Here is a 6,000-nt window from a genome sequence, read left to right on the forward strand (position 1 = left end):
ACTGATTATTACCGGAAAGTATCATCCAGTTTGGGTGAAAAAGTATTTGCTGAGATTTCTGGAGATTCGTGATTTTTGGAAGCTTGGCAACCCCTTTCAATGAAAGTGTTTCTCGTCTGTCACTGCTTAGGGCTACACCAATAGGAAACAAAATATAGAGATAGAACTTGAAACTACTTAATTGTGTCAAGTTTCAAGAAGCTAGCACAAACCGTGCTTGATTTAGAGTTCCAAATACATCTATCAATATAGGAGGAAACAGAGTGAAACGCGAAAATTCAAACTGTTACTGGAAACGAACGCTTCAACATAGAAGAACGAAATTTGGGGAACCAAGTGGGCTTAGTGTACTGATCATTACCTGAAAGTATCATCCAGTTTGGGTGAAAAAATGTTTGCTGAGATTTCTGGAGATTCGTAATTTTTGGACGCTTGGCAACCCCTTTCAATGAAAGTGTTTCTCGCCTGTAACTGCTTAGGGCTACATTAATCGGAAACAGAACCTAGAGATAGAACTTGAAACTACTTAATTGTGTCAAGTTTCAAGAAGCTAACACAAACCGTGTTTGATTTAGAGTTCCAAATACATCTATCAATATAGGAGAAAACAGAGTGAATCCTAAAAATTCCAACTGTTACTGGAAACGAAAGCTGCAACATTGAAGAACGAAATTTGGGGAACAAAGTGGGCTCAGTGTACTGATCATTACCTGAAAGTATCACCCAGTTTGGGTGTAAAAATATTTGCTGAGATTTCTGGAGATTCGTAATTTTTGGAAGCTTGGCAACCCCTTTCAATGAAAGTGTTTCTCGCCTGTCACTGCTTAGGGCTACATCAATATGAAACAGAACATAGAGTTAGAACTTTGTGTCAAGTTTCAAGAGGCTAGCACAAACCGTGCTTGATTTAGCGTTCCAAATACATCTATCAATATAGGAGAAAACAGAGTGAAACGCCAAAATTCAAACTGTTACTGGAAACGAATGCTTCAACATAGAAGAATGAAATTTGGGGAACCAAGTGGGCTTAGTGTACTGATTATTACCGGAAAGTATCATCCAGTTTGGGTGAAAAAGTATTTGCTGAGATTTCTGGAGATTCGTGATTTTTGGAAGCTTGGCAACCCCTTTCAATGAAAGTGTTTCTCGTCTGTCACTGCTTAGGGCTACACCAATAGGAAACAAAATATAGAGATAGAACTTGAAACTACTTAATTGTGTCAAGTTTCAAGAAGCTAGCACAAACCATGCTTGATTTAGAGTTCCAAATACATCTATCAATATAGGAGAAAACAGAGTGAAACGCCAAAATTCAAAATGTTACTGGAAACGAACGCTTCAACATAGAAGAACGAAATCTGGGGAACCAAGTGGGCTTAGTGTACTGATCATTACCTGAAAGTATCATTTAGTTTGGGTGAAAAAATGTTTCCTGAGATTTCTGGAGATTCGTAATTTTTGGACGCTTGGCAACCCCTTTCAATGAAAGTGTTTCTCGCCTGTAACTGCTTAGGGCTACATCAATCGGAAACAGAACATAGAGATAGAACTTGAAACTACTTAATTGTGTCAAGTTTCAAGAAGCTAACACAAACCGTGTATGATTTAGAGTTCCAAATACATCTATCAATATAGGAGAAAACAGAGTGAAACCTAAAAATTCAAACTGTTACTGGAAACGAAAGCTTCAACATTGAAGAACGAAATTTGGGGAACAAAGTGGGCTCAGTGTACTGATCATGACCTGAAAGTATCACCCAGTTTGGGTGTAAAAATATTTGCTGAGATTTCTGGAGATTCGTAATTTTTGGAAGCTTGGCAACCCCTTTCAATGAAAGTGTTTCTCGTCTGTCACTGCTTAGGGCTACACCAATAGGAAACAAAACATAGAGATAGAACTTGAAACTACTTAATTGTGTCAAGTTTCAAGAAGCTAGCACAAACCGTGCTTGATTTAGAGTTCCAAATACATCTATCAATAAAGGAGAAAACAGAGTGATACGCCAAAATTCAAACTGTTACTGGAAACGAACACTTCAACATAGAAGAATGAAATTTGGGGAACCAAGTGGGTTTAGTGTACTGATCATATCCTGAAAGTATCATCCAGTTTGGGTGAAAAAATATTTGCTGAGATTTCTGGAGATTCGTGATTTTTGGAAGCTTGGCAACCCCTTTCAATGAAAGTGTTTCTCGCCTGTCACTGCTTAGGGCTACATCAATAGGAAACAGAACATAGAGATAGAACTTGAAACTACTTAATTGTGTCAAGTTTCAAGAAGGTAGCACAAACCGTGTTTGATGTAGAGTTCCAAATACATCTATCAATATAGGAGAAAACAGAGTGAATCCTAAAAATTCCAACTGTTACTGGAAACGAAAGCTGCAACATTGAAGAACGAAATTTGGGGAACAAAGTGGGCTCAGTGTACTGATCATTACCTGAAAGTATCACCCAGTTTGGGTGTAAAAATATTTGCTGAGATTTCTGGAGATTCGTAATTTTTGGAAGCTTGGCAACCCCTTTCAATGAAAGTGTTTCTCGCCTGTCACTGCTTAGGGCTACATCAATACGAAACGGAACATAGAGTTAGAACTTTGTGTCAAGTTTCAAGAGGCTAGCACAAACCGTGCTTGATTTAGAGTTCCAAATACATCTATCAATATAGGAGAAAACAGAGTGAAACGCCAAAATTCAAACTGTTACTGGAAACGAATGCTTCAACATAGAAGAATGAAATTTGGGGAACCAAGTGGGCTTAGTGTCCTGATTATTACCTGAAAGAATCATCCAGTTTGGGTGAAAAAATATTTGCTGAGATTTCTGGAGATTCGTGATTTTTGGAAGCTTGGCAACCCCTTTCAATGAAAGTGTTTCTCGTCTGTCACTGCTTAGGGCTACACCAATATTAAACAAAATATAGAGATAGAACTTGAAACTACTTAATTGTGTCAAGTTTCAAGAAGCTAGCACAAACCGTGCTTGATTTAGAGTTCCAAATACATCTATCAATATAGGAGAAAACAGAGTGAAACACGAAAATTCAAACTGTTACTGGAAACGAACGCTTCAACATAGAAGAACGAAATTTGGGGAACCAAGTGGGCTTAGTGTACTGATCATTACCTGAAAGTATCATCCAGTTTGGGTGAAAAAATATTTGCTGAGATTTCAGGAGGTCCGTAATTTTTGGAAGCTTGGCAACCCCTTTCAATGAAAGTGTTTCTAGCCTGTCACTGCTTAGGGCTACATCAATCGGAAACAGAACATAGAGATAGAACTTGAAACTACTTAATTGTGTCAAGTTTCAAGAAGGTAGCAAAAACCGTGTTTGATGTAGAGTTCCAAATACATCTATCAATATACGAGAAAACAGAGTGAAACCTAAAACTTCAAACTGTTACTGGAAACGAAAGCTGCAACATTGAAGAACGAAATTTGGTTAACAAAGTGGGCTCAGTGTACTGATCATTACCTGAAAGTATCACCCAGTTTGGGTGAAAAAATATTTGCTGAGATTTCTGGAGATTCGTGATTTTTGGAAGCTTGGCAACCCCTTTCAATGAAAGTGTTTCTAGCCTGTCACTGCTTAGGGCTACATCAATCGGAAACAGAACATAGAGATAGAACTTGAAACTACTTAATTGTGTCAAGTTTCAAGAAGGTAGCACAAACCGTGTTTGATGTAGAGTTCCAAATACATCTATCAATATACGAGAAAACAGAGTGAAACCTAAAACTTCAAACTGTTACTGGAAACGAAAGCTTCAACATAGAAGAACGAAATCTGGGGAACCAAGTGGGCTTAGTGTACTGATCATTACCTGAAAGTATCATCCAGTTTGGGTGAAAAAATGTTTCCTGAGATTTCTGGAGATTCGTAATTTTTGGACGCTTGGCAACCCCTTTCAATGAAAGTGTTTCTCGCCTGTAACTGCTTAGGGCTACATCAATCGGATACAGAACATAGAGATAGAACTTGAAACTACTTAATTGTGTCAAGTTTCAAGAAGCTAACACAAACCGTGTTTGATTTAGAGTTCCAAATACATCTATCAATATAGGAGAAAACAGAGTGAAACCTAAAAATTCAAACTGTTACTGGAAACGAAAGCTTCAACATTGAAGAACGAAATTTGGGGAACAAAGTGGGCTCAGTGTACTGATCATTACCTGAAAGTATCACCCAGTTTGGGTGTAAAAATATTTGCTGAGATTTCTGGAGATTCGTAATTTTTGGAAGCTTGGTAACCCCTTTCAATGAAAGTGTTTCTCGTCTGTCACTGCTTAGGGCTACACCAATAGGAAACAAAACATAGAGATAGAACTTGAAACTACTTAATTGTGTCAAGTTTCAAAAAGCTAGCACAAACCGTGCTTGATTTAGAGTTCCAAATACATCTATCAATAAAGGAGAAAACAGAGTGATACGCCAAAATTCAAACTGTTACTGGAAACGAACACTTCAACATAGAAGAATGAAATTTGGGGAACCAAGTGGGTTTAGTGTACTGATCATTACCTGAAAGTATCATCCAGTTTGGGTGAAAAAATATTTGCTGAGATTTCTGGAGATTCGTGATTTTTGGAAGCTTGGCAACCCCTTTCAATGAAAGTGTTTCTCGTCTGTCACTGCTTAGGGCTACATCAATAGGAAACAGAACATAGAGATAGAACTTGAAACTACTTAATTTTGTCAAGTTTCAAGAAGGTAGCTCAAACCGTGTTTGATTTAGAGTTCCAAACACATCTATCAATATAGGAGAAAACAGAGTGAATCCTAAAAATTCCAACTGTTACTGGAAACGAAAGCTGCAACATTGAAGAACGAAATTTGGGGAACAAAGTGGGCTCAGTGTACTGATCATTATCTGAAAGTATCACCCAGTTTGGGTGTAAAAATATTTGCTGAGATTTCTGGAGATTCGTAATTTTTGTAAGCTTGGCAACCCCTTTCAATGAAAGTGTTTCTCGCCTGTCACTGCTTAGGGCTACATCAATACGAAACAGAACATAGAGTTAGAACTTGAAACTACTTAATTGTGTCAAGTTTCAAGAGGCTAGCACAAACCGTGCTTGATTTAGAGTTCCAAATACATCTATCAATATAGGAGAAAACAGAGTGAAACACCAAAATTCAAACTGATATTGGAAACGAACGCTTCAACATAGAAGAACGAAATTTGGGGAACCAAGTGGGCTCAGTGTACTGATCATGACCTGAAAGAACCATCCAGTTTGGGTGAAAAAATATTTGCTGAGATTTCTGGAGATTCGTAATTTTTGGAAGCTTGGCAAACCTTTTCAATGAAAGTGTTTCTCGCCTGTCACTGCTTAGGGCTACATCAATAGGAAAAAAAATAGAGATAGAACTTGAAACTACTTAATTGTGTCAAGTTTCAAGAAGCTAGCACAAACCGTGTTTGATTTAGAGTTCCAAATACATCTATCAATATAGGAGAAAACAGAGTGAAACCTAAAACTTCAAACTGTTACTGGAAATGAAAGCTGCAACATTGAAGAACGAAATTTGGGGAACAAAGTGGGCTCAGTGTACTGATCATTACCTGAAAGTATCACCCAGTTTGGGTGAAAAAATATTTGCTGAGATTTCTGGAGATTCGTGATTTTTGGAAGCTTGGCAACCCCTTTCAATGAAAGTGTTTCTCGTCTGTCACTGCTTAGGGCTACACCAATAGGAAACAAAATATAGAAATAGAACTTGAAACTACTTAATTGTGTCAAGTTTCAAGAAGCTAGCACAAACCATGCTTGATTTAGAGTTCCAAATACATCTATCAATATAGGAGAAAACAGAGTGAAACGCCAAAATTCAAACTGTTACTGGAAACGAACGCTTCAACATAGAAGAACGAAATCTGGGGAACCAAGTGGGCTTAGTGTACTGATCATTACCTGAAAGTATCATCCAGTTTGGGTGAAAAAATGTTTCCTGAGATTTGTGGAGATTCGTAATTTTTGGACGCTTGGCAACCCCT

The sequence above is a fragment of the Spermophilus citellus genome (assembly GCF_964194105.1).
Source record: "Spermophilus citellus genome assembly, chromosome: 13".
NCBI classification, from domain to species: Eukaryota; Metazoa; Chordata; class Mammalia; order Rodentia; family Sciuridae; genus Spermophilus; species Spermophilus citellus.